The 12,018-nt window shown below is 38.9% G+C and overlaps 2 non-coding genes across 2 annotated transcripts; both read right to left on the reverse strand.

The window, feature by feature from the left end:
• Positions 1-6,302: 6,302 nt before the first annotated feature.
• Positions 6,303-6,409, reverse strand: LOC141681793 (small nucleolar RNA R71). The gene has a single exon (XR_012559217.1). It is a non-coding gene; the product is annotated as a small nucleolar RNA R71 (small nucleolar RNA).
• Positions 6,410-10,705: 4,296 nt separating this feature from the next.
• Positions 10,706-10,812, reverse strand: LOC141681706 (small nucleolar RNA R71). Its single transcript, XR_012559132.1, has one exon. It is a non-coding gene; the product is annotated as a small nucleolar RNA R71 (small nucleolar RNA).
• Positions 10,813-12,018: the final 1,206 nt, after the last annotated feature.

The following is a 12,018-nucleotide window of genomic DNA, read 5'->3' on the forward strand; positions in this document are numbered from 1 at the left end:
CAGGCCTTAGCTTATTTGAACCAAAAGATGAGCAAACAAACAGTGACTCTTTAAATCAACACTTGTAGAAACTTAGGCCAATGCAGAGGGCTCATAGAACACTTGGAAGAAAAGACTTGAGAATGTGACTGAGAAACTTAAGAAAGATCTTCAGGATGAAAAGTTAGCCAAAGAGAAGCTCAAGTTGGATTATGCCGCTGAAAAAGAGAAAATAAACTCCCAGATTAAGGACCTTACAGATCATGTTGCTAAGCTGGAGAGGTAAGTTAAAGATGCTGCTAATGCCCTCCCAATTATTATTGATGAGGTTGAGGACATGCAGTCCGTTAACTTCCTGAAAATCTTCTTCGAAAAGATTGATGAATTTAATTAGTACCGTTTGTTGAAGAATCTGAAAACTTGCTGATGACCTTAGGATGGAAATGAGGAATAAACCAACTAACGAGGCTCCTTGATTTCTTTTCTATTCCTCTTAAACTTTATCTTCTAGACTCATTGGAGATGCATGCACTCCATTTACTTTCCTCGCACCTGCAGACTTGATTTTTTTGACATATCTAAATTTCATGGAACCTGGATTGTCTTGGTTTATTGAGGCATCTTCATGTAGTTTTTACAATAGAATTTCAAAATAATTTTTGATCACTTTTTTGTGTATGTGATGATATGATAACTAAGGCAATATGACCATTATTCACTAGCCTTACATTTCATGATGCTAGCGTGTAGGCCTTGCATCGAATTCGCTGGGACATATGACTCACGTCATATTAAATTAGCATGTTTATATTTCTTTTTGTTTAAGTCTTGTCAATATCTGTTAGCTCTTTCCAAGTGGCTTATAATAGATAAGGTAGACATTATGTAGTTATTTGTTTAACGTGACTCCATCTTAGCCATCACTTCATGAGTTAGCATTAGATAGACTTATTGACGGGAATCCTGGATCGCAGTAGGGGCCTATTGGGGGCCTCCCAAAGCTTTATCCTAGATTTTTTAGCATCACATTGACATGTTGGCCTAGTCCTTCAAGTGTTTCAAATTCCAGAACATAAGTAAAATTGCCTTAACAGTAAAAGTTAAAAATTTGAAGAAAAAACCATGCATAGATAATAAGGGGACGAAGCCCAGTCTCATTACATTTACCAGGGAGGCGTTTATATAACCACTACCCCTAGACCGAGGATGTTGTTTTATTCATACTAAGTCTATAAATAAATAAGGCTACCAAGTGGTGAATTCCCACTACTAGTAGTATTTCCTGAGGTGCTCTGTATTTAATGCTCGCGGAGCAAGCTTGTCATTCATGTCTATGATATTATAATCCCCCCCAAGTAGATATCACCTTATAAGAACCTTACCAATTGGCTTCAAAGATTTGTAACACCCCAGTCCCACATCGAGGAGATTTGGGACTTTTATTTAGTAAAGTACTAATACTGCTTGCACCAACAAATCATGATCTTTTGGGAGCCTGTGGTGGGCTAGTCGTTACCCAAGTTGGCTGTATTTGGGACAATAGGCTTCGGCTTATTCCGGACTCGGAATAGGGACTTGACCTGATTTTCGAAAAAGGCTCGGGATTTGACCCGGGTTGTCACATATAGTATCAGAGCCGACTCTTGAAAGCTTGATGTGTCAAGTTGCTGGAGGTGGGGACACGAAGGCTGGTGGTATTATCCCATAATGGCAAGAGGTCCAGAGGTGGGGATACGAAGCCAGCCGATATTATCCCATAATGGCTAGAGAGTTACGATCTTGGTCCTATGGGACTGTCTTTCGGGCCTGACGAGGACGTCAGGAGTTTAAGTGGGGGAGTTTATAACACCCCAATCCCACATCGAGGAGATTTGGGACTCTTATTTAGTTTATAAGATAAAGTACTACTACTATTTGCACCAACAAATCATGATCTTTTGGGGGCCTGTGGTGGGCTAGTCATTACCCAAGTTGGTTGTATTTAGGATAGTAGGCTTCGGCTTATTTCAGACTCGGAATAGGGACTTGACCTGATTTTCGAAAAAGGCTCGGGATTTAACCCAGGTTGTCACAAGATCCCATGTCCCGGGACCTTGGTGTTTGGCATCATCATTCTCAGGACTAGATCTCGCACCCGGAGGGGGCGGGTCTTCATTCTCCCATTGTAGTGCCTCACAGTCCTCTATTGATATGCTTCTGGCCTTGCTTAGGAGTCTTCTCTTATTTCTTCAATAATATTTAGATAGAGCCTGTGATTAATCTCCTTATATTTGGTGTCATAGTGATGTCTTCTGAATGAGCCTGAACCAACTTACACGGAGACCATGGCCTCAAACCCATAGATTAGAGAGAATGAGGTCTCTCCAATTGTACTCATAGGTGTAGCATTGTAAGACCATATCACCTTTGGTAACTCCTAAGAATAATTTCTTTTTTCTTTTTTTGAGTATATCCTTCAAGGTATGCTTGATAATTTTATTGATAGCCTCCATATGCCCATTAGTTTGAGGATGACTAACAACGGAGAAACCTTTTTTCATACCCAATACGTCACAAACTCCCGCATCTCCTTGCTGTCAAATTGCTTCCCATTATCAAAAATAAGTAGATAAGGGATCCCGTACCTGCATACAATGGCCCTATAGACAAATTCCTTGAGTTTCTTGGCAGTGATAGTGGTAATAGGCTCAGCCTCAGCCCACTTGGTAAAGTAATCCAGTGCGATAATTGTATACTTAACTCCTCCATTGGCCTTTGGCAGCTCCCCGATAAGATCTATCCCATATATAAAAAAGGGCTAAGGACTCATAATAGAAGTGAGATAATGCCTAGAATGTTGCTGAAGTTTGCATACCTTTGGCGTTGGTCACATACCCTAGAAAATTCAAAAGCATCTTTTTTTAGAGTAGGCCAATAGTAACCCTGCATGAGGAGCTTTTGGGCTAAAGAGCTACCCCCCTAGTGATTTTCACATATACTTCTATGCACCTCCCCTAGGATTTAACTGCATTCTTATCCATCTACACATCACAGCAGTGGTGTGTGGAAGCCCCTTTTATAAAGAACTTCATCATAAATGGCATAATAGGCTATCTGATACTTGACCTTTCTAGCCTCCTTCTTTTCTTAAGGGAAAGTACATGTCTTGACATAGTCCCAAATTGAAGTCATCCATGTTAGCCCCAAAGCAGTAATCTCAAAACCAAATTCTTTGGGAATACTGGGTTTGTTTTGAATTTCAAGACGAATGACCCCAAGTAGAGTGGCCTCTTATTGAGAACCCAATTTGGCCAATGCATCAACCCCTGTTTTTTCATTCCCTGAGATATGATCCACCCTTAATTCATTAAAAAGCTTGATAATTCTTTGTGCACATTTGAGATAGAGTTCAGTTTGGGGTCCCCTAGCCTGCCAACCACAACCAATATGGTGAGTCACAAACATTGAGTCGCTATAAACATTAAGATTCTCCACCCTCATCTCCAGAGCTACTTTGAGGCCTATAATAAGAGTCTCATATTCAAAATCATTGTTGGTTGCTTTGAAGGTAAAATGGATATCACTTCGCAACTTGTGTCCTTTGAGGATTATTAGTTCTATCCCAGCTATTGCTCCTTTATTTTTCATAACCCCATCAAAATAGAGAGCCCACTATGGGGCACAATTTTGTTTACCCTCGAAGGTTTCCACTACCCCTGGGATTGTTATGAAAGCCATGGATTCTTCCTCAGATTAAGAAGATAACTCAATTATGAAGTTGGCCAAAGCTTGGCCCTTCAAAGCACCTTGAGGCTTATATTTTACATCAAATTGATTGAATTCAACTGTCTACTTAAGAAGCCTATCTGACGGTTTAGGCTTATGCATGACTTACCTCAAGGGGTAAGCAGTTCATACTTTAATTTTATAAGCCTGGAAGTAAGGTCTTAGCTTGCGTGAGGCCCATATGAGAGCATATGCCAAATTTTCCATTCTAGTATACCTAGTCTCAGCATCTAACATTCTCTAAAAAACATAGTAGACTGGGTATTGGACCCCTTCCTCCTTACAAATGAGCACAACACTAATAGCATGCTCTGAAACATCAAGATAGATAATAAGAGTCTCCCCCATCTTGGGTTTTGATAGGACGGGAGGCTTCACTAGGTGTTCCTTAATCTCCTAAAAGGCCTCCTCACATCCAGAGGTCCACTCAAATTTTTTTCCAACTTTTTTGATGGCCTCAAAGAACTCGTAGCACTTATCAAATGACTTAGACACGAAACAGTGCAAGGCAGATATCCTCCCTGTGAAGCTTTGGACCTCTGTTGAGTGGCATTTATGATACTTTATAACACTCCATAAAGCTTTGAATTAGTGTTTTGTACTCAAGTTGTTGGTGTTTTTAACGTGTTTTTGTAGTGTTTTTGCATTGCAGGCATTTTCTAAGTAATTAGCTGAATTAGCATGGTTTTAGTGCTAATTTGGTGTTAGGATGGTGTCTAAAATAAAGGCTCGTGAAAAGACCAGCTCAAATCAACAAGGAGAAAAGAAATCAGAATTTTATCCAGAAGGACGGCGCGCCCGTGCTGGTCAAGCGCGCGGCCGCACCCAAGAAGCAAAAACTCAGCGCGCCCGCGCCAGGTCGGGATGGCAGAATTCTGTTTCTATTAGGATTTTGAGAGTTTGAAGTCCTGGTTAATTCTACAGCATATATATACATAAATAAAGCTCATTTTTCAGAAGGAGATGTACCAGAGCTTAAGGAGAAGGCGTAAGAAGATCGGAAAGCACAGTTCAACCAAGGTGAAGAAGTTCTATTTTAATCTTGTGATTCTTTGTATTAAGTTGTAACTTTGGATGCTAGTTTTCTTATTCTTGAACCTATACTCTTGTTTCGTACTTGGTTTTATTAAGTATAAAGACTACATTTATTATACCATGCTTTCATCGGGACCCAAGTTGATGATGACTCCGATTATGGACTAATCGTTATTGTGGGGTTCTAATGGATTTATTTATGGATTTCTTTAGTTAATTTATTTCGATGCCTTAGTGTGTGGTGATTGTATGATAACCTAGTTTGGTTGTGCTTATTCGTCTTATGAGCGTCGCGAACTTATAAGATAGTGTGTTAATTCTTAATGAAGCGAAAGTAAATTTAAGTGTTTAGAACTTGTCATGCTAGCATAGGTTCATGTATGTGTTATGCATGATTCGTATGTTGTCAAATTCTATAGACATATATGGTCTCAATATAATTGGTGTATATTCAGCTTCTATCTCTTTTGTGGATGTCTGGTAGTATGGTATTCGTACAACGAAAGTTGGCATTTATCAGTTTCGTGTTATCTGATTAGTGTCATCACCATTGCATGCTAAGGTTAAGAATGAAAAGGCTAATGAATGAAGTATTTAATAAAGTTAGAATACCAAGTTTGTGACATATATTATTCAATTCTCTTTAATCTCTTAGTTTATGTTCTTAGCATAATTCATAGTTAATTTAGTATAACTCACCTTAATTTGTTATTCGTCTTAGCATTGGATAATAACCATACTAGGGTTCCATAGATACATTGATTGAAATTAACCAAAGTTGATCCATGTGGAACAAACTAGAATTTATTCTATATTACTTGCGATCGTGTATACTTGCATAAATTTTAGCGCGTGCTTAGCGACTAACAAGTTTTTGGCGCCGTTGCCGGGGACTCATCAGTGTCAATTTTTAGTTTATGTGTTTGTCATCATTAGTCGTTAAAGTTCAGTGACTCGGACATTGTTACTTATTTGTTCCTTGTTTTATACAAGTACTCTAACGAGCGTGTATGCATATGCGTTCTCGGACTCGTGAGAGAACACTGGATAAAGCTGAGGAAAAAGTTGTAGTTGTTAGAGAGAAAGTTGAAAAAGAGATCCTAGTTGAGAAAAAAGATGAAGCTTTTGTTGCAATGGGAGAACCAGAAGCGAATCCAAAGGCTTTGATGGAGTACTCTCAACCGAAGATTAATGATATCCAGTCTAGCATTGTTCGACTAGCCATCTCGGCTAATACCTTTAAGATCAAGTCGAGCAGGATTCAGATGATACAGAACTCAGTTCAGTTTGGGGGTTCTCCAACAGAAGACCGCAACATGCACATCAGAGATTTCATCAAGATCTGTGACACTTTCAAGTTCAATGGAGTTTCTGAAGATGCTATTAAGTTGAGGCTTTTCCCAATCTCTCTACGGGATAAAGTGAAGTGTTGGTTATATTCTCTTCCACCGGGGTTGATCACCAAATGGGAGGAACTTACTCATAAGTTCTTAACCAAATTCTTTCATATGCCGTAGACTGCTGCAATCAGAAATGCACTTACTCAATTTTCTCATCAATCAGGAGAATCTCTATGTCAGGCTTGGGATCGATAGAAGCAGATGCTTAGGAAGTGTCCTCATCATGGGATGCCTGACAAGATGATCATTAACTGTTACTATAATGGTTTGGGTGCTACTTCTAGACCCATGCTCAATGTAGTGTTAGGAGGAGTATTGTGGGCTAAAAGCTACGATGAAGCTTATGAATTAATTAAACTGATGGTTGCTAATGAATACCAGAATCCTACTCAGCGACTATCTCAGGGTAAGGTAGCAGGAATTCTGGAGTTGGATGCAGCTACTGCTATAGCTGCTCAACTAAAGGCTTTGACTATGAAGGTGGATTCGTTGGATAATTATGAAGTTGATCAAATCACTAGTATCTGTGAGCTTTATGCTGGTGCCCATGAGATTGATCAGTGTGCCATTTCTAGTGAATCAGCTCAGTTCGTGAGCAACTTTCAGAGGTCGCAGCAACCAGTACCAGCCACCTATCATCCTAACAACCACAATTATCCTAACTTTAGCTGGAGCAACACTCAGAATACGGTTCAGCAGCCTTATCAGCAGTATCCGACAAAGCAGTACAACCCCCCTAGTTTTCAATAACCATAATACCAAGACAACAACTCCAGCTGCAAAAATCTAGTAAAAAATCTGAATTGGAGGAGTTGAGGCTCATGAGCCTTAGACCTTTGAAATTAAATCGGACAAATTGACAATGCCTTGTTAAATCATCAACCTGGTACACTTTCTAGTGACACTGAAGTACCAAGAAAGAGGGAAGCTAAGGAGCAGGAAAAGGCAATTACATTAAGGTCTGGGAAGGTTGTAAATCCCAAACACTCTCAAGGGTCGATTGAAGAAGCTGTAGCTGAGGAAGAAGTGTAGAAGGAAGCTGAAGAGGAGCCAAGGATGACTACTATTGAATACACTCCTCCTGAGGGTAATACAAGGGAGAAACAGATTTATCATCCACCTTCCTTTCCTAAAAGGCTACAGAAGAAAAAGCTAGATAAGTAGTTTGAAAAGTTTCTGGAGGTGTTTAAGAAACTTTACATCAATATACCTTTCACTGAAACTCATGAACAAATGCCTAGTTATGCAAAGTTTATGAAACGTATACTCTCTCAGAAGGTGAAGCTTGATGACTTAGAGACAGTTGCTCCCACGGAAGAGTGTATTATTGTGTTGCAGCAAAAGTTACCTCCGAAGCTTAAGAATCTTGGAAGCTTCACTATTCCTTACACTATTGGAAATGTGTCATTTGAAAAATGTTTGTGTGACTTGGGAGCTAGCATCAATTTGATGCCTTTGTCAATCTTCAAGAAGTTGGACTTACCTGATCCAAAGCCTACTTATATGACCTTGCAGCTGGTCGATCGTTCTATTACTTATCCACGAGGAATTGTTGAGGATGTGTTGGTCAAGTTGGATAAACTCATCTTTCCGGCTGATTTTGTAATTCTTGATTTCGAGGAGGATAAGAAGATTCCCATAATCTTGGGAAGACCTTTCTTGGCTACTGGCCGAACCTTGATAGATGTTTAGAAGGGTGAGCTCACCATGCGAGTGTTGGATCAGGATGTAACTTTTAATGTGTTCGATGCCATGAAATTCCCTACTGAAAATGAGGAGTGCTTAAAGGTGGAGTTGGTCGATTCGGTGGTTACTTCAGAACATGATCAATTGCTAAGGTCTGACGCCTTAAAAAAGGTCTTGTTAGGGAATTCTGATAGCGAAGATGATGAAGGTGATGAGCAATTGCAATATCTGAATGCTTCTCCCTGGAAAAGGAAGATGTATATGCCTTTTAAATCTCTTGGAATGGAGGAGCTGAATAAATCTCCCAAACGCCTCAAGACATCTGTTGAAGAAGCTCCTGCACTTGAGCTTAAACCATTACCTGAACACTTAAGGTATACTTTTTTAGGTGATGCATCCACTTTGTCTATTATTATTGCATCTGACCTTTCAAGTAGTGATGAGGAAAAACTCTTGAGAATTCTGAGAGAATTCAAATCGGCAATTGGATGGACGATAGCAGATTAAGGGAATTAGCCCTTCTTATTATATACATAAAATTTTGCTAGAGGAGGGTAGCAAGCCTATTGTTGAGCAACGAAGAAGGCTCAATCCGATCATGAAAGAAGTTGTGAAGAAGGAAATTCTCAAATGGATGGATGCAGGGATTATCTATCATATTTCTGACAGATCTTGGGTGAGTCCAGTTCAATGTGTACCAAAGAAAGGGGGTATCACCGTTGTTGCTAATGAAAAAAATGAGCTCATTCCTGCTCAAACAGTCACGGGGTGGAGAGTTTGCATGGACTATAGGAAGCTGGACAAGGCCACGAGAAAGGATTACTTCCCTCTTCCATTTATTGATCAGATGCTTGATAGATTGGCTGGTGTTAGGAAATGAATAACAGCAGAGGGGGGTGTATGTGTTTTTCTGTTTTTGAGCTTTTCTTGAATATTTTTGGTTGAACAAAGTAAATTAAATCTTGTAGTAAAATGTGTTCATGCATAAATTAAGCTTGCAGAAAATAAAGAACACAAATCTTCAAAACTCACTTAATTTTATATTAGAATTAGGAATGTTTTGCTACAAAATTTCTAGGCTCTTTGTTGATAAAGAGCTTAGCTTCTTCTTGAGAAAGTTACAAGATTTCTATCTAAATTTTTACTCCTGAATGAAGGACCAGTGTTAACTTTATAGTTCAGTTAATTGTTGGTTTACACAGTCTGCAATAAGACATGCTATTCACTTTTCTAAACTGTCACTTGTCATTTCTATTTATAGAAAAGTAACTATTCTATTTCTGGATTAGCATATCTTTAACATCCTGTGATTATCTTGATATTCCTCTGTCAGTTAATCTTCACCATTGATCTTGCACATCCTTCAAGCTGCTTTTTATAGACTTGTAAATCCAGCTGGTTGGATTGTTTGTTGATTGTTTATCTTGAATATTGAACTGGTCTGTGATTTTGTACTTTGAGAATTTCACTCGAGATCTCCAATTAGGCATATAGAAATCTTGACATCTCGATCAGTATAATGACTTATCTAGATCTCTAATGCTCTAGTGAATTTGACTTATAGAGGTCTCTGAGTTCTCGAAAAAACTTTAGCTTGTCGAGATCTCTCAGCATCATGTCTTCACTTTAACTTATCGACAACTTATAGATCTCTACTGAATTTTGACTTATCGATATCTCTGAGTTTTCTAGTGAACTTTGACTTGTTGATAACTCAGAGTTCTCTAATGAATGTAGATTTGTCGATAACTCTGAGTTCTCTAGTGAAGAAATGACTTGTCGATATCTCCAACCTTCATGTCTTCTTGACTTGTTGATATCTCTCTAAGTTCTCTAGTAGCTTTCCTGACTTCTCGATAAGTCATTTGGAGTTCTCGAATGACTTCTCTATAACACCAAATATGTGACTTGTAGAGATCTTGACTTAGAGTATTTTTAACCAAACAGATTTATTCAACTCCAAACTTCTTCAAAATTCTTCTGAAACATGATCACCTTGATTTTCTTCCAGATAGAATCCTTGGGCTTGATACTGTTTCAGGAAAAAGACTCCAGTCTGTAACTTTTCATTTTTTCAGACTTTAAGTGTTACAAGTACAAAATACAAATTTAGATAATAATTCAACTTACTTAGGGTTGAAAAATTGTTTTAGTCTTGTTAAGGAACAGGCATGTTTTATACAACAATCTCCCCCAATTTGTCAGAAGATTGCTTAACACAAATTCATTCATGTTAGATATGGAAATATCGATCTTATGTCCCCGTGTTTAAAAGATCTCGTTTCTGATTGGACCAAACGCGGGTGCGGATTTCCTATAGAAGATGAACAAGACTAACCTCAAGTTTAAAATGATGGAAAATAAAATTAATACACAAAGCTTGGTAGAATTATAGTTTTTATACAACATAAGATTTACAAGGTTCAATGGTTACAAGTATCAGCTAAAGACAGTTTTTGTGTCTGCTTCTTCTCTAAGTTGATCCTTCAAGTGGTCAAGAAGTTCAAGTTCTTATATAATAGGTTTTCCACTTAGAGCTTCTACAAGTTTTTGTCTTGCTACCTTAGGATAACCACTATCTAGAAATTCTATGCAGAAGCTTGATAATCCACCAGCTTTAATGTTTAGAAATTTTCCATCTTTGGAGATTCTGCTCATTCTTTTTTCTTTCAACTATTCAGATCTATTTATGTACATCTCAATCTCTTCATCATACCTCCTTCTTCTTTCTTCTCTAAGTGAAGTGTTGGTTACATTCTCTTCCACCGGGGTCAATCACCAAATTGAAGGATCTTACTCAGAAGTTCTTAACCAAATTCTTTCCTATGGCGAAGACTGCTGCAATCAGAAATGCACTTACTCAATTTGCTCAGCAATCAGGAGAATCTCTATGTGAGGCTTGGGATCGATATAAATAGATGCTTAGGAAGTGTCCTCATTATGGGATGCCTGACTGGATGATCATTAACTGTTACTATAATGGTTTGGGTGCTACTTCTAGACCCATGCTCAATGCAGCGTCAGGAGGAGCGTTGTGGGCTAAAAGGTACGATGAAGCTTATGAATTAATTAAACTGTTGGCTGCTAATAAATACCAGAATCCTACTCAGCGACTATCTCAGGGTAAGGTAGCAGAAATTCTGGAGTTGGATGCAGCTACTGCTATAGCTGCTCAACTAAAGGCTTTGACTATGAAGGTGGATTCGTTGGCTAATTATGAATTTGATCAAATCACTAGTATCTGTGAGCTTTGTGCTGGTGCCCATGAGACTGATCAGTATGGAATTTCTAGTGAATCAGCTCAGTTCGTGAGCAACTTTCAGAGGTCGCAGCAACCTGTACCAGCCACATATCATCCTAACAACCGCAATCATCCTAACTTTAGCTGGAGCAACACTCAAAATATGGTTCAGCAGCCTTATCAGCAGTATCCGACAAAGCAATACAACCCCGCTGGTTTTCAGCAACCATGATATGCACCAAGGCAACAACTCCAGCTGCAAAAATCTAGTGAAAAATATGAATTGGAGGACTTGATGCTCATGTGCAAGAGCCAAGCGATTTCTATCAAGACCTTAGAAAATCGAATCGGACAAATTGCCAATGCCTTGTTAAATCGTCAACCTGGTACACTTCCTAGTGACACTTAAGTACCAAGAAAGAGGGAAGCTAAAGAGCAGGTAAAGGCAGTTACATTAAGGTCTGGGAAGGTTGTAAATCCCGAACACTCTCAAGGGTCGGATGAAAAAGCTGTAGCTGAGAAAGAAGTATAGAAGGAAGCTGAAGAGGAGCCAAGGAAGACTACTATTGAACACACTCCTCCTGAGGGTAATACAGAGTAGAAACAGATCTATCCTCCACCTCCCTTTCCTAAAAGGCTACAGAAGAAAAAGCTAGATAAGCAGTTTGAAAAGTTTCTGGAGGTGTTCAAGAAACTTCACATCAAGATACCTTTCACTGAAGCTTTTGAACAGATGCCTAGTTATGCAAAGTTTATGAAAGGTATACTCTCTCGGAAGGTGAAGCTTGATGACTTAGAGACAGTTTCTCTCACGTAAGAGTACATTGTTGTGCTGCAGCAAAAGTTACCTCCGAAGCTTAAGGATCCTAGAAGCTTCACTATTCCTTATACTATTGGAAAGGTGTCGTTTGG

Source organism: Apium graveolens, chromosome 8 (genome assembly GCF_009905375.1).
Source record: "Apium graveolens cultivar Ventura chromosome 8, ASM990537v1, whole genome shotgun sequence".
Classification (NCBI taxonomy): domain Eukaryota; kingdom Viridiplantae; phylum Streptophyta; class Magnoliopsida; order Apiales; family Apiaceae; genus Apium; species Apium graveolens.